Raw genomic sequence first — 25,173 nt, 5'->3', positions numbered from 1 at the left:
TCAAAATAAAGATTTTACCAAACATATTGTTGATGCCTTGATGCAATCTTATGATGAAAAACTTAATTTGGAAGTTTCTATACCTAGAAAACTTAATGATGAGTGGGAACCTACTATAAAGATTAGAATTAAAGATCATGAGTGTTTTGCTTTGTGTGATTTGGGTGCTAGTGTTTTCACGATTCCGAAAACTTTATGTGATATTCTAGGTTTCCATGATCTTGATGATTGCTCTTTAAATTTGCACCTTGCGGATTCCACCATTAAAAAGCCAATGGAAAGGATCAATGATGTTCTCATTGTTGCTAATAGAAATTTGATGCCCGTAGATTTTATCGTTCTTGATATAGAATGCAATGTTTCTTGCCCTATTATTCTTGGTAGACCTTTCCTTAGAACAATTGGCGCGATTATTGATATGAAGGAAGGGAATATTAGATTCCAATTTCCATTAAAGAAAGGCATGGAGCACTTTCCAAGAAAGAAAGTCAAATTACCTTATGAATCTATCATGCGGGCTACTTATGAATTTAGTGCCAAAGATGGCACCCGTTAGATGTATCTTCGCTTTTATGCCTAGCTAGGGGCGTTAAACGATAGCGCTAGTTGGGAGGCAACCCAATTTTCTTTGTGTTTTTTGTTTTTGTTCCTGTTTAGTAATAAATCTTGCATATACCTTCTGTTTAGATGTGTTTTTATCTTTTAATTAGTGTTTGTGCCAAGTAGAACCTATAGGATAACCTATGATGATAGGTTATTTGATTCTGCTGAAAAACAGAAACTTTGCGCGCATGAAAATAATTTTGTTAAATCACAGAAACGTGCTTTTGCGTTGATTCTTTTTGCTGCTGATAAATAAACAAATTTTACAGGACTTCCTATTTTTGTAGGATTTTTGGAATTCCAGAAGTTTGCGTTAGCTACAGATTGCTACAGACTGTTCTGTTTTTGAGAGATTATGTTTTTCGTGTGTTGTTAGCTTATTTCGATACATTTATGGCTAGTAAAATAGTTTATAAACCATAGAGATGTTGTATTACAGTAGGTTTAACACCAAAAAAAATAAAGAATGAGTTCATTACAGTACCTTATGTGGTGGTTTTGTTTTCTTTCACTAACAGAGCTTATAAGATTTCCTGTTGAGTTTTGTGTTGTGAAGTTTTCAAGTTTTGGGTAAAGCTTTTATGGACTATGGAATAAAGGGTGGCGAGAGCCTAAGCTTGGGGATGCCCAAGGCACTCCAAGATATTCAAGAATAGCCAAAAGCCTAAGCTTGGGGATGCCCTGGGAAGGCATCCCCTCTTTCGTCTTCATTCATTGTTAACTTTACTTGGAGCTATATTTTTATTCGCCACATGATATGTGTTTTGCTTGGAGCATTGTGTATTATATTAGTCTTTGCTTGTTAGTTTACCACAATCATCCTTGCTGTACACACCTTTTGGGAGAATCCTATTTGATTAGAATTTGCTAGAATACTCTATGTGCTTCACTTATATCTTTTGAGCGTGATAGTTTTTGCTCTGAAGAAATTGCTAGTCTCTCATGCTTCACTTATATTATTTTGAGAGTCTTTTAGAACAGCATGGTATTTGCTATGGTTACAAATTTGGTCCTAGAATGATGAGCATCCAAGTTGGGTATAATAAAAACTATCATAGAAAAGAATTGGATGTTATGGTCAATATGATGCTTGATAATTGTTTTGAGATATGGAGGCAGTGATATTAGAGTCATGCTAGTTGAGGTGATTATGAAAAATACTTGTGTTAAGGGTTGTGATTCCCGTAGCATGCACGTATGGTGAACCGCTTTGTGATGAAGTTGGAGCACAATTTTATTTATTGATTGTCTTCCTTATAAGTGGCGGTCGGGGTGGAGCGATGGTCATTTCCTACCAATCTATCCCCCTAGGAGCATGCGCGTAGTGCTTTTGTTTTTGATGATTTCTAGATTTTTGCAACAAGTACATGAGTTATTTTGACTAATGTTGAGTCCATGGATTATACGCACCCTTTCACCCTTCCATCATTGCTAGCTTCTCTTGTGCCACGCAACTTTCGCTGATGCCATACACCCACCATTACCTTCCTCAAAACAGCCACCATACCTACCTATTATGGCATTTCCATAGCCATTCCGAGATATATTGCCATGCAACTTTCCATCGTTCCGTTCATATGACACGCGTTACTTTTGTCATATTGATTTTGCATGATCATGTAGTTGACATCGTATTTGTGGCAAGGCCACCTTCATAATTTTCATACATGTCGCTCTTGATTCATTGCATATCCCAGTACATCACCAGAGGCATTCATATAGAGTCATATCTTGTTCTAGCTTTGAGTTGTAATTCTTGAGTTGTAAATCCATAAAGTGTGATGATTTCCATTATTAGAGCATTGTCCTAGTGAGGAAAGGATGATGAAGAATATGATTCCCCCACAAGTCGGGATGAGACTTTGGACTTTACAAAAAGAAAAGAAAAGAAGGAAAAAAAGGAAAGGCCAAAAAGAAAAAAAAAGGAAAGGCCAAAGAAAAAAAAGAGAAAGAAAAAAAATAAAAAGGAAAAAAATAAAATGAGTGAAAAAGAGAGAAGGGACAATGCTACTATCTCTTTTTCCACACTTGTGCTTTAAAAATAGTACCATGATCTTCATGATAGAGAGTCTCATATGTTGTCACTTTCATATAGTAGTGGGAATTTTTCATTATAGAACTTGGTTTGTATATTCCAATGATGGGCTTCCTCAAAGTGCCCTAGGTCTTCGTGAGCAAACAAGTTGGATGCACACCCACTTAGTTTCTTTTGTTGAGCTTTCAAATATTTATAGCTCTAGTGCATCCGTTGCATGGCAATCCCTACTCACTCACATTGATATCTATTAATGGGCATCTCCATAGCCCGTTAATACGCCTAGTTGATGTGAGACTATCTTCTCCTTTTTTGTCTTCTCCACAACCACCATTCTATTCCACATATAGTGCTATGTCCATGGCTCACGCTCATGTATTGCGTGAAAGTTGAAAGAGTTTGAGATTATTAAAGTATGAAACAATTTCTTGGCTTGTCATCGGAGTTGTGCTTGATTAAATACTTTGTGTGATGAAGATAGAGCAACAGTCAGACTATATGATTTTGTAGGGATAACTTTCTTTAGCCATGATATTTTGAGAAGACATGATTACTTTGATTAGTATGCTTGAAGTATCACCATTTTCATGTTAAGATGAACTTTTATTTTGTATCATTTGGATCTGAACATTTATGCCACAATAAAGAAAATTACATTGAGAATTATGCTAGGTAGCATTCCACATCAAAAATTCTCTTTTTATCACTTACCTACACGAGGACGAGCAGGAATTAAGCTTGGGCATGCTTAATACGTCTCCAATGTATATATAATTTTTTATTGTTCCATGCTATTATATTACCCTTTTTGGATGTTTATGGGCTTTATTTTACACATTTATATCATTTTTGGGACTAACCTACTAACCGGAGGCCCAGCCCGTATTGCTGTTTTTTAGCCTATTTCAGTATTTCGAAGAAAAGGAATATCAAACGGAGTCCAAACGGAATGAAACCTTCGGGAGCGTGATTTTTCGAACGAACGTGATCCACAGGACTTGGAGTGCAAGTCAAGAAGCAACCGAGGCCTCCACGAGATAGGAGGGTGCCCCCCTATAGGGCGCGCCCCCCTGTCTCGTGGGCCCCTCGGGTGTCCACCAACGTACTTCTTCCTCCTATATAAGCCTACGTACCCCGAAAACATCCAGGGATCCAACGAAACACAATTTCCACCGCCGTAACCTTCTGTATCCGCGAGATCCCATCTTGGAGCCTTCACCGGCACTCCGTCGGTGGGGGAATTGACCACGGAGGGCTTCTACATCAACATCCTTGCCCCTCCGATGAGTTGTGAGTAGTTTACCACAGACCTACGGGTCCATAGTTATTAGTTAGATGGCTTCTTCTCTCTTTTTGGATCTCAATATAATGTTCTCCCCCTCTCTTGTGGAGATCTATTCGATGTAAACTCTTTTTGTGGTGTGTTTGTCGAGATCTGATGAATTGTGGGTTTGTGATCAAGTTTATCTATGAATAATATTTGAATCTTCTCTGAATTCTTTTATGTATGATTGAGTTATCTTTGCAAGTCTCTTCGAATTATCAGTTTGGTTTGGCCTACTAGATTGATCTTTCTTGCCATCGAAGAAGTGCTTAGCTTTGGGTTCAATCTTGCGGTGTCCTTACCCAGTGACAGAAAGGGTTGCAAGGCACATCTTGTATTGTTGCCATCGAGGATAACAAGATGGGGTTTATATCATATTGCTTGAGTTTATCCCTCTACCTCATGTTATCTTGCTTAAGGCGTTACTCTGTTCTTATGAACTTAATACTCTAGATGCAGGCAGGAGTCGGTCAATGTTTGGAGTAATAGTAGTAGATGCAGGTAGGAGTCGGTCTACTTGTTGCGGACGTGATGCCTATATACATGATCATGCCTAGATAATCTCATAATTATTAGCTTTTCTATTAATTGCTCGACAGTAATTTGTTCACCCCTCGTAATACTTATGCTATCTTGAGAGAAGCCACTAGTGAAACCTATGGCCCCCGGGTCTATCTCTTATCATATTTGCTTCCAATCTACTTTTATTTGCATCTTTACTTTTTGCATCTATATTATAAAATACCAAAAATATATTTATCTTATCATACTGTCTTTATTAGATCTCACTTTCGTAAGTGGCCGTGAAGGGATTGACAACCCCTTTATTGCGTTGGTTGCTAGTTCTTTGTTTGTTTGTGTAGGTGCATGGGACTTTTGAGGAGCCTCCTACTGGATTTATACCTTGGTTCTCAAAAACTGAGGGAAATACTTACGCTACTATTGCTGCATCACCCTTTCCTCTTCAAGGAAAACCAACGCAAGCTCAAGACATAGCAGTGGGCTCCAACATCTGGTTGTGGCATCCGAGAAGAATGGAAAGGGGGAAAAGAGGGAGCAAAGCAACCATGAGTAATCATCCAAAGTACTCGCAAGCAAGGATCTACACTACATATGCACTGGTGTCAATGAAATGGGTAGTATTTGTGGACTGAACTGCAGAATGCTAGAATAAGAGGGGGATAGCTAGTCCTATCGAAAACTACGCTTCTAGCAGCCTCTATCTTGAAGCATATAGAAGAGAGTAGCTAGTAAGTTCACCAAGTATCATCATATAGCATAATCCTACCCTGCGATCCTCTCCTCATCACCCTGTGAGAGAGCGATCACAGGGTTGTATCATGCACTTGAAAGGGTGTGTTTTATTAAGTATCCGGTTCTAATTGTCATAAGGTCAAGGTACAACTTCAGGTCGTCCTTTTACCGAGGGACATGGCTATTCGAATAGATAAACTTCCCTATATGGGTGCACCACATTACCCAACACGCTCGATCCCTCTGGCCGGACACACTTTCCTGGGTCATGCCCGGCCTCAAAAGATTGACACGTCGCAACCCTACCTAGGCACAAGAGAGAGGTCAACACGCCTATCTAAATCCTAAGCGCGCAGGGGTTTGGGCCCATCGCCCATTGCATACCTGCATGTTGCGAGGGCGGCCGAAAGCAGACTTAGCCTCCATAATACAAGAGCAGGCGTTCCAGTCCAATTCGGCGCGCGCCTCTCAACCGCTGACGTCAAGAAGGCTTTGACTAATACCACGACATCGAGTGCCCATAACTGTTCCTGTGTAGTTGGTTAGTGTGTATAGGTCAGTGGCCAGACTCAGATCAAATACCAAGATCTTCTTAAGCGTGTTATTTTTAAGTAATTGCGGATGCCGACCAGGGGCCAGGCCCACCTCTCACCTTGGAGGTCTCAACCTGCCCTGTCGCTCCGCCATAAAGATCCACCCAGAGGGCCATCGGGACAAATGTCCTTTCAACCCCCAATCCATGAATCACTCGCGGGTACTCTACGAGCCGACCCAACTTTAGTCACCACATGTATCATATATAATATGTATGTAAGTATATACCCATGATCACCTCTCGAGTGATCATGGCCCGGTAGTATAGCATGGAAGACGGACAAGAATGTAGGGCCACTGATGGAATACTAGCATCCTATACTAAGCATTTGGGATTGCAGGTAAAGGTAACAACAGTAGTAGCAAAGACAGGCTATGCATCAGAATAGGATTAACCGAAAGCAGTAACATGCTACACTACTCTAATGCAAGCAGTCGAGAGAAGGAATAGGCGATATCGGGTTGACCCTAGAAGCTCTGTTGCACAGGAAAAGGGTTGTCGGTGACATAGTTGTACTCGGTGGCATCAACGCCGATCTCGGGGTCTACCAGAGAAGAAGAGGGGGGAAGAAATAGTAAATATGCGGCAAAAAAGCATCACAAAATATAACAAGCCAATACACGGTGCTACGTGTCTCCTAACGCAGTACTACGTGCCTCCTAGTGTCCGGCATTTTCGGACAAACAAACCGCAGGGGAACGGTTGCATGTCCACTGTGCTAGGGACGTGTGGCGGATGAACAGACTGCGTATTCGGATTCGTCTCATTGTTCTAAGCAACTTTCATGTATAAAGTATTTTCATCCAACTTACGGATTATTTTATAAGATTTTTCAAAGTTCTAATAATATTCTAGAATTTCTGGATTTAAGTTTAATTAGAAATCACAGTAGAAACACTAGGTGCACCAGCTGCATTGCACCCACAGTGGACCTCCGAGGCTGACAGGTGGGGTCAGGTGGTCCAGTTGACCCAGTCAACAGGGTGAATCGTGTGGGTGGGACCCGCATGGTAGTGACACATGTGTTATTTTAATTTTAATCTCTTTAACTAGGTTTAATTTAACAGGGTGGGGTCCAACAGTCATATTTTAATTAGGAGGGGGGTTAGTATTAAAGGGGAATTAGCCCCTTCACCATTATGCAGCATCCCAGCCGGCTGTACGCGCCCGGCGAACAGAGGCCACGAGCACTAGGCGCCGACGGCTGTTGGCGCGAGGCCTCGCATGAGCTCGAGCTAGCGAGTAGGGGCGGATGGACACGGCCATTCGGGAGGAGCGGCGGGGCGCTAGGTAGCGAGGGTGAGTGGCAGCGGTGGCCCGCGGCGGAGGCAGGCGGCGCGAGGGGCCAGCAACGGGCGGCGCTGTCGGAGGGCAGCACTGGTGTAGGGCGGCGCGCGTGTGGCACACGAGCCGCGGCATTACTCGGCAGCAGCAGCACACAAGTAGCAGCAAAGTGCAGAGGCAACAGTAATACGTCAAGCAGCAGCGGCCAGCGGCAACGGCATGGGGTGTAAGACTTAGGGTTTGGGAAACTGCACGACACCCTTGGTAGGTGTGCCTATCTCATATATATAAAGGGGTACACAAAGGTGTACGGTACAATATACAAGATCTATACAGAGGCTATGTATGAATACAGTCTAACACCCTCCATCAATCTTAACTATGCCCTGAAGTACAAAGTACATTAAGATTGCGCCTGAAGCCTACAAACTGAGGTTGTGGTAGAGGCTTCGTGAAGATGTCAGCAAGTTGATCCTTTGAAGAGATGAACTTGATATAGAGTAGCTTCTGTGCAACACTGTCACACCCTAGCTAGTCATGCATAAGAGTGTGTGCATCATGTTTACTCTTCCATTTAATTTTGAAATGGGGATTTGTGAAACCCTCAGAATCATTTATGAAAATGACCCAAATAAAAATTTCTCCAAAAGGGGCCAAGAAAATGCTCATGTTGCTCTCTGAAAATATTGGACAGAGATAAAAATCAAATCAATATTTTTAAGAGCTCATAGGTATTTATTTTGGGCATTTGGATTTAATGCATAAATATTTGCTTTGGAAATATATTAGTTATATATATTAATATATGTCCAAATATTATGCCATTTATAAAGGAGCTCTGGAATAATATATCTAGCTCCTGCAAAAATTGGCATAAGGTTATAAAATGATTTAATATTTTATTTAAATCAAAACAAATGTCAGACATTAGAAAAACAAAAATAAATAAAAGGAGGAGCTTACCTGGGCTCCTCCCTGTCCGGCCCAGCCAGCTGGCCGGCCCAGCCAGCAGGCGGCCCAGCCCGCCTCCCTCCTCTGTCGTCTTCGTCCTCGACAGAGGGAGGGGAGTGTGGCCGGCGCGCGCGCGCGCCACCGCGCCACGCCACCTGCTCGCCTGCCTGCCTGCCCCTCCCCTCCTCGTCTGGATGGCCTGGAACGACGCCACGCCCTCCCCTGCTTTCTTTCACTCTCCCTCGGTTCTTCCCCTCCTCCCCCTCGCTCTCTCTCTCACGGCCAAACACCACCATCGCCGCCGTTCGCCATAGCAGCCGCCACCGGCCACCCCTCGCCCCTCCGCTGAGCTCAGGAGCTCCGCCGCGACCCCCTCTTCCTCCCCACCAAGCCAAGCCCCTCGGGAAGCTCTGCATCGCCTCCACGCCATCGTCTTCCTCCTCGGGCTCCGACCACCATCGCCGTCGATTTGCCATCTCCAGCGCGTCCCCGAGCCCGCTTCGACGCCCACTGCAACCGCAGTGAGCTCTGCCACCGTTTCCCCCTCGTTCCCGCACCGTAACCCCGTTTCCCACCACGGCCGAACCTCCGCCATCGCCGAGCTCGCCGTCGACGCAGCTCCGGTGACCATTTGGTCACCCCGGCGAGTCCAACAAGTCCGTAAGGACCCGTAGAGCCCCTCCAGCGCCTCAGCTCCCTCGCCTGCGAGCAGCAACGCCGATCCCGACCGCACCCGAACTCCGGCCGCCGCTCACGAGCTCGCCGTCGTCGGTACCGGCCACCACAGGCACGGCCACCACCACCGTTCGACGCGCGGGAGCAAGGGCTCTCCAACGAGCCCAAGCACGGCCTCGCCCGTGCCCTGTAGCGCGTTCCCGTATCGCGCCGCCGTCTCGGGCCTCGCCGGCGTCATGTCGCCGGTGGGTTTGACCTGCTCGACCTGGGGTTTGACCCCCCCCCCCCAGAGTCACTGACGCATGGGCCCCGTCGGCCAGGTGGTTAGATTAGCGCTAATCACTGTTAGTTAACCCCCCTGACACTGACCAGTGGGCCCCAGCGCCACTAATTCTTAATTAGGATTAAACTAACCCTGTTAAACCCCCCTGTCACTGACGTGTGGACCCCACACGTCAGGTTTGACCCCAGCCAGCCGCAGTTGACCAATGACGTCATGCTGACGTCATGCTGGCGCAATATATATATTTCTGGATTTAATTTAAATCAGGAAATTCCAGAATATAATTTAAACTTCAAAAATTCATAACTTTTATTCTGTAACTCCAAATCAGACAAATTATATATGAAAAATGATCAGAAAAATCCAATCTATCCATCTGTACTATTTTCATGCATGATCAAACAAGTTAAATTGATGTTTAAAGCAGAACAAGGAAAAGCACTTTAAAAGGCCATGTTTGAGTTTGAAATTTGAATCTTTGATTCAAATTGGTTCAAACTCATATTGCCATGTTTCATGCATGCATCATATTGTTGCACATTGTTTGGTGATGGTTGTGTATCGGTGTCCTTTGCGACAGGTTCTGCCTCCGAGGAGTACCGTGATTACCCTAACGAAGAACCGTATCAGTGCATCGAACCATCAGGCAAGCAACCAACCATTTGATCATATCGATACAATCCCATGTTCTCGCTCCTGCTCTCTTTTACTGCATTAAGACAACGCGTTTCAAACTGCTGTGTGCTACGGTAGTTGAACCCACTTCCTCTGCATGACCTGTCATTGCCACAGTAACTAGATGAAACCCACTAGCATGTGTAGGAGTTGATTGAGCCATATGTATGTGTTGTTCCTACCTTGCTATGCCTGCTATGCTTAGAGTCGTGTCAGGTCTGGTTCATCTGGGTGATGGGCTAGAGTGAAATGATTATGTCGGTAATGAGAGTGGTGTGGTGAACACGATTTGGTAAAGGTATCGATGAGAGGCCATGTAGGAGTACATGGTGGGTTGTTTCATTGAAGCCGGCCTTAAGCACTGAGATCTGTATGTGCGATTTAAGATACAGCTACTACCATGCATTGGGCCCTGAAATATGACCCCGCTCGACTTCTTATTCACCCTAGCTCTCTGTCCAGGAGTTGCAAGTAGTTTCTGGTGTTTGTAGCCTACTGGAGGCCGTGGACAGCGCTGACCGTAGGGGTGGGCTGTGATGCGGTAGGTACGTGGCCGGGTGTACCGAATACCCGTTAGGTATCTCGGGAACCCTGTTCACATCGTTCGGGGCCGTATGGGAAACCTCGGCCGGACTCCCTGCGGATGGAACCTGGATAGGCGATAAACCTGGACTAGAGGCTTAAGTGTTTAGGTAGGTCGTGGTCTACACCCACGTCGGCTTTCGCTTGAAGTCTGCCGAGCACATGTCGTGTGCAGACGCTAAGTGGTGGAAACATGTATGAAGAAGTACACCCCTGCAGGGTTAACATGATCTATTCGAATAGTCGCGTCCGCGGTAAAGGACTACTTGGTTGCCTATACAGTTCATAGACAAGTAAATGGAATCTACTAAAAGCCTCAAGATAAGTGTGAGTGCCGAGGATGGCTCTTCCGTAGGAAGACGGAGGCGGATCCTCGGTAGTGTATTGAAGTGGTGAGTAGTGGACTCGTGTGCGCAAAACCATTTCAAGTTGGAGTATCGTAGGATAGTCTAGCCAAGAGTCAAAGCTGGCTTGCTGCAATAACTCCACCAACCCTTCTTGAGAATATGCATGTATGTAGGATCTGATGTAAGTCTTGCTGAGTACCTTTGTACTCATGTTGCTATAATTTACATTTTTTACAGAAGACGCTGCAACCCCTTCTGATGGGTTCTATGTAGACATTGACATCAACGAGTAGGCTAAAGGCCCAGGTGGTGACCCTGAGCTTGTGAAGGACCATGTAGTATAGCTAGGCTTTCCAAGCCTCTTTTATTTTACTAGTTGTCTGTACTCAGACAAGTTACTTCCGCTGCTGGTTTGTATGACTGTATGACATGAATGCTGGGTCGTGAGACCCGTTCCTTTGTGTATGTTATGTATGGCTCCCTGAGCCTTAAATAAAGTACTTGTGTCGTAGAGTCATGTTGTGATGCTTCGTTGTATTTGCACATATCGAGCATATTGTGTGTATGATTGAAATGCTTGGTATGTGTGGGATCTGACTATCTAGTTGTTTATCTTTAGTAGCCTCTCTTACCGGGAAATGTCTCCTAGTGTTACCGCTGAGCCATGGTAGCTTGCTACTGCTCTGGAACACTTAGGCTGGCCGGCATGTGTCCTTCTTCGTTCCTATGTCTGTCCCTTCGGGGAAATGTCACGCATTGAGTACCGGAGTCCTGTTAGCCCGCTACAGCCCGGTTTACCGGAGTCCTGCTAGCCCAGTGCTACAGCCCGGACCCACTTGCTGATGACCGACACGTTCGAAGCTGGGTCATGGATGCCTGTCCCTGTAAGTCTGTGCCACTTTGGGTTTACGACTAGTCATGTCAGCCCGGGCTCCTTATCATATGGATGCTAGCGACACTATCATATACGTGAGCCAAAAGGCGCAAACGGTCCCGGGCAAAGGTAAGGCGACACCCGTGGGGATACCGTGCGTGAGGCCGCAAAGTGATATGAGGTGTTACCGGCTAGATCGATGTGACATCGAGTCGGGGTCCTGACAAACACGTTCCCGCACAAAGTGATAGTCAACTTCGACGCGTTTAGTCCGAGCATGAAACACTGGATTAGATGACAGATATGTAGCACCAATGTTGACACACCAAAGGACAGGTGGCTGAGGTTGAGGAACTCCCAACTCTCTCAATAAGGACTGTACCCGTATGATCTCGGTTGTAGAATTTGCAACTGCTTTGTATTCAGCTTCAATGCTAATCCTCGACACTGTAGCTTGTTCACGAGGAGCCCAGGCAATCAAATTAGGACCAAAGAAGACAGCATGTCCCCCCGTGGATCGCCTGTCATCTGGATTACCAGCCCAGTATGCATCTGAAAAAGCAGAAAGCGTAAAAGACGGTGCTGGCTGAAGAAGTAAACCATATGAGGCAGTCAGAGAAACATAGCGAAGAATGCACTTCAACGCTGTCCAATGAGAAGTCCAAGGAGCATGAAGAAACTGACAAACATGATTGACTGCATAGGAGATGTCAGGTCGAGTGATAGTCGGGTACTGCAGACCACCAACGATAGTGATACTCAGTAGAGTCATCAGAAGTGAGAGGATCTCCATCAAAAGCAGACAAATGATCAGTAGCAGACATAGGAGGCATGGCATGTTTGCACTTCAGCATAACCGCCCTTCGCAACAAGTCCATCGAGTACTTATGTTGTGTGAGTGTCAAGCCAGCAGGAGACCGAGAGACTTCCAAACGAGGAAGTAATGCAACATTCCTAAATCCTTCACCGCAAAGTCACCACTCAAGGAAGAGATCAGACGATCAGCAGCAACCTCAGAGGAGCTAATGAGGATAATATAATCATCATACACCAGCAAATACACGTCACCTTAGGGCGATGCAGAAGGAAGAGTGACGTGTCAGCAGTGGAGGGAACAAAACCAAGTGACCAAAGCACAGAACCCAATCTGGCATGCCAGGCACGAGGAGCCTGCTTCAGCCCATAGAGCGCCTTGACCAGGTGACACAGATGATGAGGGCGAGGAGGATCAACAAACCCCGGGGGCTGACGCATGTAAACTTCCTCATCCAGAACTCCATGCAGAAAAACATTCTGAACATCGAGCTAGCGGAGAAACCAGCCTCGAGTAACAGCCAAGGACAACAGAAGTTGTATAGTCATCGGTTTGATCACCAAACTGAACGTATCCTCATAGTCAAGACCATACCTTTGCTTGAACCCTTTCACCACTAACTGTGCCTTATAGCATTCAATAGAACCATCGGCATGCTTCTTAACTTTGAAGACCCACTTGGAATCAATGACATTAACACCAGAGACCGGAGGGACAAGCTGCCAAGTACCATTTGTCAACAATGCCTGAAACTCTTGTTCCATAGCCTGACGCGAATAAGGAATCCCAAGAGCAGCCTGGAAGTGATGCGGTTCAGCCGAGGGATTTGCCTCAACATGCGCAACGCATGCCGCAAGCCAGGCCACCGTCCCATCTTTGCATTGCTTGGGATAGAAAATACCAGACCTGCTGCGTGTATGTGGTCGAAGAGCAATAGCAGCCGATGGTACAGCGGGTGGTAACGGCACCAGCAAGGAGGCTGGCGAGGCGTTTGGTGATGGAGCATCGGCTCCTGGCAAGTACGAGGCAGGGCCAAGCGATGCAACAGGCGACGGGGTAGGCGAGACCGCCGGCTCGAGGCCAACCAAGGCCAGACCAGGCGAGACTGCCCGCTCGAGATGAACCAAGGCCGACCCAGGCGAGACCAGCCGAGGGGTGACCAGCCCAGGGGAGGCTGGTGTGGGTGAGGCCGGCGCTGAAGACCCCGGTCCAGCGACAGCCACCGCAGGTGCATGGCGCATGCAGCACACCGCTCCCCACGTCAGGTGCATCGGACACCTCCTGTTCCTCCAACAACTCAAGGCGAGTTCCACGACCCGTTCCTGCAGCATGATTAGGCAGCAACGCATGAGAGAATGCAATATCAACAAACTGAGCAAGTAGTGGAGAGGTGGAAGACGAGGATAAGACCGGAAGTGCGGGAGTTAGCGATAAAGATGAGAACGGGAATACATTCTCGTCAAACACAACATCACGCGAGATGTAGACATGATTAGATGGAATGTAAAGGCACTTGTACCCTTTATGAAGAGAGATGTACCCAAGAAAAACGCGAAGTTTTGACAGAAACTCAAGCTTACACTATTGTACGGACGAAGATGAGGCCAGCAAGCACAACCAAAAACTTTGAGAAATGTATAATCTGGAGACTCATTAAGAAACAGTTCAAGTGGTGTTTTCATCCCAAGGAGTCGTGTAGGAAGCCTATTTATGAGAAAACGGGTAGTGGAAAATGCATCACTCCAAAACCAAAAAGGTACCGATGCATGGGCAAGTAAAGTGAGGCTAGTTTCAACAATCTGACGATGCCTACGTTCAGCCGTGCCATTCTGCTGATGTGTACGAGGACAAGACACACGGTGTGAAATCCCAAGCTTATTAAAAAAGGAATTGAGGTTGTGATATTCACCCCCCCAATCGGATTGGACATGGATAAGCTTATGCTTAAGAAGACGCTCAACATGAGCTTTAAATTGTAGAAACACATCGAACACATCAGATTTGCGCTTGATAAGATAAAGCCAAATAAACCGACTATAAGCATCAATGAAACTGACATAATAATTATGACCACTCACAGAAGTTTGTGCATGCCCCCATACATCAGAAAAAATAAGCTCAAGTGGAGTTTTAACGACACGACTCGAATCTGAAAACGAAAGTTGATGAATTTTGCCTTGCTGACAGGCATCACAAACTGTGGCAGCATCACAAACTGTGGCAGCATCTTTATTGGACACGATGAAGACTATGAAGATGAAGAACACTACGAACTATGGGAGTGGCAGGATGAACAAGCTGTGCATGCCAATGAGTGGGCGACACACGGACACCACTGAACACTCGAGGTGCAGACGGCAGATCAAGTGCATAGAGTCCATCCCGCATACGACCTCTAAGAAGAACGTCCCTCATGGACCGATCCTTGATAAAAAATAAAAAGGATGAAACTCAGTGGAAACATTGTCATCACGAGTAAGTTGAGGAACAGACAGTAAGCTATGAGTAGCAGAAGGAACTCTAAGAACATTACGGAGATGGAGGGATTTCTGTTTATGAGTTAAGAGCGATGCCTGACCAACATGTGATATGTGCATACCTTCTCTGCTGGCAGTGTGAACCTGATCATGTCCACGGTATAGCTCATGGACGGAGAGCTTACCCATGTCGCCCGTCAGATGATTCGTAGCGCCCGTGTCCATATACTAAGTTGGATCAATGGAATACGATGGAGTGTGGCCTGCTTGTCGTGTAGGCTCATGAGTGGCCAAGGCAGCCTGTTTCTCGTTTCCTTTGCCATTGTTGCCGATGCCGAGGAAGTCCTGCTTGAAGCAACGATGACAGCGGGATGCTATGTGACCTGGAAGGCTACACAGCTGACAAGGGAGCTGAACACCGCATGAGGGGCAGCAGGCACACGGATGACCACCCCCGGTAGTAGGCAAGAAGGCAGCGATGGGCGGCCGCGGAGCCTGCGAAGCCTGTGGTACTGATTTGCCGCCAACAGGTGACTTGAAGGGCTTCCCTTTACCGCGAGTGGCAGAATTTGCAGCAATGAAACTCGGGTTGGAACAGCGGGACTTGACGCGTTGTTCTGTGGCGAGAAGGCGGGCGTAGAGCTCACGAGGTTCAAGCGAAGTATCACGACCATTGATGTTTTCAGCAAGGTTATCGTAGTCATCGTCCAGCCCATTCATGACAAAGGTAGTGAAGTCCTCTTTACGAAGCGGCTGGCCAATGGAGGCCAAGGTGTCTGCGAGATGCGTCATCTTGCCGAAGTAGTTGGTAATGCTGAGGTCAAGAAGCTTGGTCTCCCCCAGCTCCATACGAAGAGTGTGAACACGCGCCTGCTGCTGAGATGCGAAGCTCGTGAAGAGGGCAAACCACGCCTCCTGCGACGTGGCAGCGAAGAGGACCAAGGAGGACACCCCCTCGGTGAGTGACGACTGAATTGCAGAGAGGATGGCCTGATCCTGAGCCACCCACTCATGATACGCCGGGTGATGCGGAGGAGGACACAGCAGAGAACCATCAACGTAGCCCTCCAGGTAGCGACTGCGGAGAAGTGGCAGCACCTGCGCCCGCCATGACAAATAATTATCTGTCGTCAGTTTCACCAGGATGAGATGCACGAAGTAGAACAGCGCAATGGCCACGGCGGGATCAGCGGCAGGAGGCGACACGTACTAGCCCACATGGGACGAACCACCGGATGCACCAGGACCCAGCGCTGTGGAGGAAGCAGCCTGTGCAGGAACTCCATGATGAGAACGCAGTCATCAGAGGCGGGTAGTAGCCACCATTGGGCAACGGCGGTGGCGGTGCGCCGTACGACACAGCCGGTGCCCCGCGTGACCCAGCGGTCGTGGCACCATAGAGGGCAGTGGGCGTAGCCGCGTAGGGTTGCTGCGAGGGCGAGGCAGTGTAGGGCGCCGCGGGCACAGCACCGTGCGGTGCAGCCGCCAAGTAGGGTGAGGCGCCATACGGGGCGGTGTACATGGAGGCAACCATGGGAGCAGCCCCGTAGGGCCCTGCTGACAGCGGAGGACCCGGCGACGATCCCATCCAGGGACCGGCAGGATCGGCATACCCCCAAGCTGGCGGAGGCGCGGTCGTGGACTGCGGCGGCGGCGGCTGATCTAAGGAGGCGCCCACCATCGAAGGCTGGCCAGTCTAGACCGAGACAAGGGGCGCGGGGAGAGGAACAGCGAGGCAGGGGCCGTGGCAGAGACCGGCGCGACAGCGGCGAGGGAGGTCGGTGCAATCGCAGCGGCGGCAGCAGAAGACATAGGACCGGTTAGGGTTGATACCATGTAAGACTTAGGGTTTTGGAAACTGCACGACACCCTTGGTAGGTGCGGCTATCTCATATATATAAAGGGGTACACAAAGGTGTACGGTACAATATACAAGATCTATACAGAGGCTACGTATAAATATAGTCTAACAGGGGGCGGTAGCAGGCTAGCAGTGCACGAGCAACATCAGCGGCTACGGACGGCTGCGGCAACTACGGGCGAGGCCACGCACAGTAGCAGCAGCGACAGCCGAGGAGCAGCAACTGCTCGCACGCACGTACACGTACGTGTAGGTTCGGACATGACGGTGATGGCGGGCCTACAACGTCCAAAACAAAGGGGGGAGGGGGTCCAATGGAGGATCTCACAGTGAGTCTGTTGGTGTGCTCGGGGAGGGTCGGGGTGGACCGGAGCGACGGCACCAACGATGAGTTGGTGGCGGCCAGTTGAAGAAGACGATGATGGCGTCGGCTACACAGCTCCTCGGCTCAAGCTGGTCCCCAGAACGGATTAAGCCGAGCGCGGAGATCCTCCAAGACATGCTCCCGAGCGACGGCGACAGTAGGGGAAGAAGTCGCCCGATCCCGATGGTGGAGTGGACCTAGCTCAAGGCCATGCTCGTGGATGAAGAAGCGGAGGCATATGGAGCTCTTGGACAAGCTCCAAGCCCGTGGGGACGAAGGTGGTCATGTGGACGGGGTCGGCCATGGTGTCGGAGGTTTCGGGCGACGCCGAAATCAAGAGAGAGAGCGGGCGAGAGGAAAAGTGGGTGGTCTAGGGTTCCGGGGAGGGAGAGAGGGGCAGGGGCTGCCCTTATGCGCGGCGGGGAACCGCGGGATGGTCGCCACGCACCCACAGCCATGACCATGGTGGCTCGGATACGTGCCACCCCCCCTCTTTATGAATAGGGAGGAGGAGGATGGCTCCTGGTGCACTGGGTCTGCACTGTGGCCACTAGGGCCCAGTGAAGAAGTAGAAGTTCCTCTACCTCTTTTCCTTCTCTAAAACTTTTTTGTTTTCTGCTTTTTCTTTTAATATGCATTGTTTGTATTTAACTAAGCCATCAAATTATTTTTGCAAAATATGGAACTTGGTCGAAAATTGGCGTTGCATTTTTAGGCACTGCCACAAAAAGATTGAGAGGTATTTGAATTCATTTGAAATTTTGTTTAAATAGAAATGACAACATTTGGAGTTGTTTGCCACAGTTTTGGATAGTTTAGGGCATTTAAACATTTAAAAAAATGATGGTTCACCACCAATATTAACAAATGAATATTTTCCACATGATGAATATTTTAGTTTTACTGTTTGAAAACTTTTATCGTTTGACTTTAATTCAAATTTGAATTTGAATCGGTTTCGAACTAACACGAGATTAACAATAGTAACCGAAGTGACGTGGCATCGTTAGCATGGAATTACTGTAGCTTAATTATCCGGGCGTCACAACCACCAGATCCTTTGTTGGATTTTATCCGATAGTGTCCTTCATATTTAATCCCCTTGTGAATTCTTTCCATGATACTTGGTAAATTGTATCTTCTACTTTTTTCAACCACGTTCTACTATCGAGCTTGTGTTATTTACTCTTGAAGTTTGTGGTATATGTTCCTAAGATGCCCCGATGTGTTGGACCAATGCCTTCCCTAATCTGTGTGAACCTGGAATATTTCATGGGTCATACTCGTCTGGTATTTCACCGGGTAAAACTTTCAACCCTAATGACATTTTCGAAATGAGAAGTGAATGGAAGGTTATGCATTGGAGAAGTGGGAGTCGACCTTGAACCTTGTGTTCATGCCCGTGGACACGATGTATACCTTATCATGGAAGCTTCTCTTAAAATAATTATCCCCATGTTATAAGTTCATTTTGTATCTGTAGGTTGATCATTTACGAATGTGGTTCCGACCATATTGGTCTCCTTCGATTTCATTTCACAGTCAAGTCAAAAGGTACTTGTCTTCTGCAGATCATTTCACCTGTCCAGCCTCGATTCCGCTCTACCTTTGAGTAATACCATCCGGTATCTCGAGAATATCAAAGAACTTTGTTGCTTCCTATGAGTCCTCATCTAGTATTGCTTCTCATCGATTTCATATTCCCCTGGGTTCTGAGTTATTAGTCACTTGAGAACACCAATAAGTGAATCGATTCCGCACTCTGATTCAATAACTCTAAGTAATTTTCGTTGCTTACAAGTTTAATAATCCTTCAAGTCATTTCTAGCTTGACCGTCCATGTCATTATCGTGCTAAATTTTAACTGTGCTACCTGGTCCTTCTTCCCGGAGCATAATTTTCAATGATGAGCTAAGCTTATGTTGATCTTCCTCATCATATCATTTCGCCCTCAAAGAGCAAGCTTGATTTCGAGTTTGTATCGTACCCGTGGTTCCAATAACCTTTTGCTTCATCATTCCTTTGACTTGATGTCAGTGCCGATCGATTACATCTTCATAAAACCTCTCGACAAATGTGTCGTGATCATCATCAACATTCTAAGCTCTTCCAGGATATCAATCTAATTCATGATGAGAAATATCGTCCTTATCCTTTGGTAATTTGTGTTGCCATCCACAACATTCTTGCCTTCCCCCAAACACAAACTTGTTCATGTTATGTGTCATACCCAGAGCTCTTTGCTATCCAGCTTATGTTCTATTATACCTTGGACCATATTTTATGTCAAGAATACTGTGAGAAATTGCACCGCCTCTTATGAACCCTTGACACAATGATACTTCTCGCCATCACCATTCTAACATTGATCGTGCTACTTGGTCCATATTTCCAGGTGCATTTTCGATCAATGTTTAATTGTGGATGTTCTCCTCAAACATACTTCATTATGTACTTTGGTCTGTCCAATGCTATCACCTTGTTCACTTAATTATGGAAATCCATGTTTACGGAAATCTCGATGAGTTGTTACCGAGCCCATCAACCACATCCTCATCTTTTCCATGATGAAATTGTATGAGTTGTTCAAGCAGTTCCTACTGGATTCCTTGTGTTTCTGAAGTCCGACCTTTACTTGATGTCCATGTCAATGCTACCTCGAAGCATGAACATGGTATTTCAAATATCAAATGGAATATAGAAGCGCAATGCTAAATTTTCTTGATCAATTATCCAAGCACCATTGAATGGGTAAACCTCATAAATTCCTCACCTCATTTTCCAAATGGATATGTACCTGTTGCCCTGTCATGTATATCATGCTCTATTTGTCCTTGGGCAAGATATACTCCTTATACTTGGGTATAATCACATTTTCCTTTCCATTGTTCTGTTTAATCTGATAATCAATTTTTTCTTTCCATTGTTTTGTTTAACCTTTCTTGGATCTATATGACCTAAGCAGTAATATTCTTCTACTTATGTAAACACCTTGGTGTACAACCCTGCCAGTAACACCTTGTTACTATTATTGATGACAATTCGGTAACCACCGGTGGACGAGAACTTTGCCTATTGGTCCACCTCGTTCCTGCGAGCAAGAAAATGGTTCTCTTCGTCCCTCGCCCTTGGTACCGATTTGTTGCCGACATAATTGACATGCTATCCTCTAACATGCCTTGCTATCATGACCGTGCAAGATGTCATCGCCCTTTCTACTTTTAACCCACATGGTGGGCCCATAACCCACAGTTCCATGGGATCGAAACCTGACTCTCCTATACACCCCTGTTTCTAAAGCTATTCCTCACGCTTGGCTTCGTATGTAGATCAGAAGCTACCGTCCTAGGGATGATCTACTTGGGTATCAAACACAATATTTATTTTCGTTGCTCTGAAACCCTTTCACCTTCTGATCGGGCATCGAACGATTGCCTGCCCGCTTGGAACTTCTTGTGGTACCTTCTTACCTTACTCTTGATATTTTCTTAAGTTTCAATTCAAGAGATGCTTCTGCCACCTTCCCTGAGTTATCTACTAGATAAGCAATCGTGTAGAGTTCCGTTCCTTCGAAGTTACCCCTTATCCTTTTTCGTAAGTACAATGGAGTTCTCGAAGAAAGGATAATGACTTCATCATAACGACCTGAAGTAGACAAATGAAAGCATCAATGTAATGGATCGACCTCTACGAGGAAAGCAACCAGGAACTATAAGATTTGTTGGAACTTCGTAACCAGAGCCCTCCCCCTTTGTTCTGCCTCTTAAATCTCTGGACGAGATTTCTTGTAGTGGACGAGATTTCTTGTAGTGGACGAGATTTGTGACACCCCAATAATTACGCTACAGTAATACCATGCTAATGGTGCCATGTCATCACAATCACTGTCGCTAAATCTCGCGTTGACTCAAAAGCAATTCAAATTAAATTTCAAATTTAAAGTGAAATTCAAAAGTTCTCAAACATGAAAACTAAAATGTTCAAGTTGTTGAAAATAATCATTTGAAAATATTGGTGGTGAACCAACATTTTGGTAAAATGTTTTAATGCCCTAAATTGTTTAAAACAGTGGCTAAATCATATTTTAATGCTTTTAAACTAATAATAAAATAAAATTAGTTTATTTAAATGCTAAAGTAATTGTGGCAGTGGCCTAACTTTATTAACTAGATTAGGTGCACGTTGCATACTTTATAAAATTATTTTGTTATTATAAGAATTTGGAATACAGAAGTTATTAAAAAAGAAAAGAAAAGCCCCTAGACTCCCCCGGGCCTCGGCCCACCTCAGCCAGCGGCCCACTTCCTCCCCTCCCCGGTCGTTCCTCCTGTTACTCGGGTCCGCACGATCGCGTGCAGCGGCCCGCCGGACCACCTCGCCAGCGTCGGTGAGGGGATAAGGCCCCTTGACCCCTCGGGCCTCCTTCCTTCCTGCCACACCACTCACCCCACTCCCTCTGGACGCCCCCTCTCTCCCTCGTCACCCTTTCTCTCGCCCAGATCCGCCACGACCACCACCGCTGCTGCCATGGATGCCCCTGACCGCGCCCTCCGTCGACCCTATCATCTAGGACCACGCCGGCAGCTCCACAGTCGACCTCCACATCACTACGATCGCTGCCTCGAGCTCGGGGTCGCTCCATCGTCGTCGGCGTCATCTTCTTCCACCTCGGCCGCGACGGATGCCATCGATGAATTGGCACCACTAGTGTAAGAGTAGTGTTGTATTGCTTGGTAGTATTGTGGCGATTACAAGCGGAGTACACGAATTTGGGGGGAGGAACGGAAGAGGAAGATGAACTACGGTTCCTGCCGCCGTCAGTTTCGTGATCCACTGGATGCTCGGGTCTTCGATCGGGTTGGTATAAGTACAGCGATTGCTGGGCTCACTTTGTCCACTGTGGGCCGGTGACGAGCGAGCTGGGCTTCTTCGTCTTGGTGGGCCATCGGGCAGTGGCTGGGTCGCTGCCGGTTCGGGCCTCCTTGTCAGGTGCCTGGCTGGAGCTAGGGACGCTGGCATCCCCTCCTCCTTGCGACGAGGCTTTCCCCCAAGCCTCTGCTGCTGGGAATCGAGCTTGTAGCGCAGCTTTGTCCTCCCAAGTGTCGCCGAAAGCTGATTCATCGGACCAGCGGACGCGGACCTGCTCGACCATGGCGCCAATTTTCATGCGCCAACATTGTTGGAGGACTGCAACTGGCATGACAGGTGCATCAGTAAGGGGTGGAAGAGTTGGGTTGGACGGCGTACCCGGTCGAAGGCAGTGGTGCAGCTGGTGCACGTGAAAGACCGGATGAACTTGTGAGTGTGGAGGAAGTTCCAGCTTGTATGCAACATCATTGATCTTGGCGATGACTTGGTAAGGTCCATAGTACTTGAACGCCAATTTATGATTGGCTCGCCTGGCGACGGAGGTTTGAATGTATGGTTGGAGCTTAAGATAGACTGAGTTGCCAACCTCAAAGGTACGAGGAGATCGTCACTTGTCTGCTTGGGCCTTCATGTGTTGTTGCGCCCTGTTGAGATGTTGTTGAAGCAGGTCTTGTATCACTGCACGCTCATCCAGTCAAGAGTGGAGTGCCGGGACTATGCACTCAGAAGTAGGAGTGATCCCCCAGTGCCGCGGTTCATGTCCAAACATTGCTTTGAACGGCAACATCCCAATGCTGGAGTGGTGCGAGAAGTTGTACCAGAATTGGGCAAGTGGTATCCAGTGGCTCCACCGCGTCGGATAGGCGTGCACAAAGCATCTGAAGTAAGTCTCCACGCGTTGATTCACTCTTTCAGTCTGTCCATTGGTTTGTGGTTGGTTGGCCGTACTCATCCTTAGCTCTATACCCGCATACTTGAACAGCTCCCTCAAAAAGTGGCTCGTGAAGACCGGGTAACGATCAGACACAATGGCCGTAGGGAAACCATGGATCCGATATACACTGTTCATGTAGAGGAGGGCCACTTTCGCTGCTTTGTATGGGTGTGTCAACGGCAAAAAGTGTGCAAACTTAGTGCGCTTGTCCACTATAACCCAGAGGCAGTTGAATTTACCGGATTGAGGCAGGCCTTCAACGAAATCCATCGTGATCATCTCCCACAGCTTTGTGGAATGGGCAGAGGTTGAAGCAAACCGGGTGATGCTGCTCTATCTGGTTTAGCTTGTTGACAAGTTGGGCAACAACAGACATACTGCAGGACATAATTCTTCATTTTTGGCCAAGCAAAGAGGCGACGGACGCGCCGGAAGGTTGCTGGGAATCCAGAATGGCCACCAATTGAACTATCATGAAAGGCTGCCATGATGCGTGTTGGAGCTCAGTTGACCCACCCAGCCAAATGCGCCCACGGAATCGCAGAATCCCATTCTGTAACGAGAAATGTCCTTTGGGATCTTCCCTCACTGCCAGTTGTTCCAGGAGTTTCTGTGCCTGTGGGTTGCAGTTGTAGCTGTCTATGACATCCTCGAGCCACGAGGGTTGACAAGAGGTAACATTGAATAGCAGTTCCTGTGATCGAGCTCTGGACAAAGCGTCAGCGGGTGTGTTCTCCGTGCCCTTCTTGTAGCGGATGGTGTATCGCAGGCCCAGAAGCTTCGTCAATGTGCGTTGCTGCCACGGTGTTGAGAGCCTCTGTTCCTCCAAGTGTATGAGGCTTTTTTGGTCCATGTAGATGACGAACTCACTTGTTGAAGGTAAGGCCGCCATTGATCCACTGCGATGACAATCGCGAGGTATTCCTTTTCATAAGTGGAGAGCCCTTGGTACCTAGGGCTCAGGCTCTTGCTCATGAAGGCTATGGGGTGGCCCTCCTGTTGCAGAACCGCGCCAATCCCTTTGTCAAAGGCGTTTGTCTCCAATGTAAAAGTCTTGCTGAAATTGGGGAGCGCAAGCACTGGAGCTGTAATCAGTTGTTGTTTGAGCAGTTCAAACGCCTGCGCTATGTTATCTGTCCAGACAAAAGGCACCCCCTGTCGGTGTCAAAACCGGCAGATCTTGGGTAGGGGGTCCCGATCTGTGCATCTAAGCCTAATGGTAACAGGAGGCAAGGGACACGATGTTTTACCCAGGTTTGGGCCCTCTCGATGGAGGTAAAATCCTACTTCCTGCTTAATTGATCTTGATGATATGAGTATTACAAGAGTTGATCTACCACAAGATCGTAGAGGCTAAACCCTAGAAGCTAGCCTATGATGATTATGATTCTGCCTCTAAGGACTAAACCCTACGGTTTATATAGACACCGGAGGGGGCTAGGGTTTACACAGAGTCGGTTACAAAGAAGGACCTCTAATATCCGGATCGCCAGGCTTGTCTTCCACGCAAAAGAGATTCCCATCCGAACACGGGATAAAGTCTTGAGTCTTGTATCTTCACGCTCCAATAGTCCGGACAAAGTATATAGTTCGGCTGTCCAGATACCCCCTAATCCAGTACTCCCTCAGTAGCCCCTTAACCAGGCTTCAATGACGATGTGTCTGGCGCATAGATTGTCTTCGGCATTGCAAGGCGGGTTCCATCTCCGAATACTCTGGAGCAGATTTAAGGATTGTGTCCAGTTTTGCGAGATAATTTCCGCACACCTCCATAGAGAGCATAGTACTTCATAAATCTGATATGCTGGCAATTTTTGTATGGTGTGCTCTTACGCCGTTGTCTAGTCCAACACGAACCGGTATTTCTTGGCCTGCCTCGATACGCGCTGCGAGACGGTTTCATTGGCACACCTTGCCAAAGCAGAGATCGTGTTCCCCTTACCACGGGATCCTTCATCAACACGGGCGCGTGCAACCCCATGACGCCTATTGGCCTGACTCCGTGTTTTTAGGTAAGTCCCAAGCGGTTACGCTGAGGACGCTTGAAATTCTCCCCCTTTAAAGAGGGGGGCCGAGGCCTATCCCTCTGTTCTACCACGCTTGCGCCTTTTCACATCTCGAGTCCCAACACCCGAAACCCAAGCTTTGAGCACTTCGGATCTTCAATCATGTCCGGATCCAACCTTCAAGGCCGGTGGATGGCCTCCTCTGTCATAGAGGAGGACATTGCGAAGCTCAGGGAGGTCAGATATCTGACCGTCGACATCAAGCACAGGCTTCCTGCTCCAGGGCAGGTCATCCCTACTCCCAAACCAAACGAGAGTGTTGTGTTTGTTTCTCGCTTCCTCCACGGCTTAGGCTTCACCCTCGAT

Source organism: Triticum dicoccoides, chromosome 7B (genome assembly GCF_002162155.2).
Source record: "Triticum dicoccoides isolate Atlit2015 ecotype Zavitan chromosome 7B, WEW_v2.0, whole genome shotgun sequence".
NCBI classification, from domain to species: Eukaryota; Viridiplantae; Streptophyta; class Magnoliopsida; order Poales; family Poaceae; genus Triticum; species Triticum dicoccoides.
The sequence above is the reverse complement of the archived record's forward strand: the minus strand, read 5'-3'. Positions refer to the sequence as shown.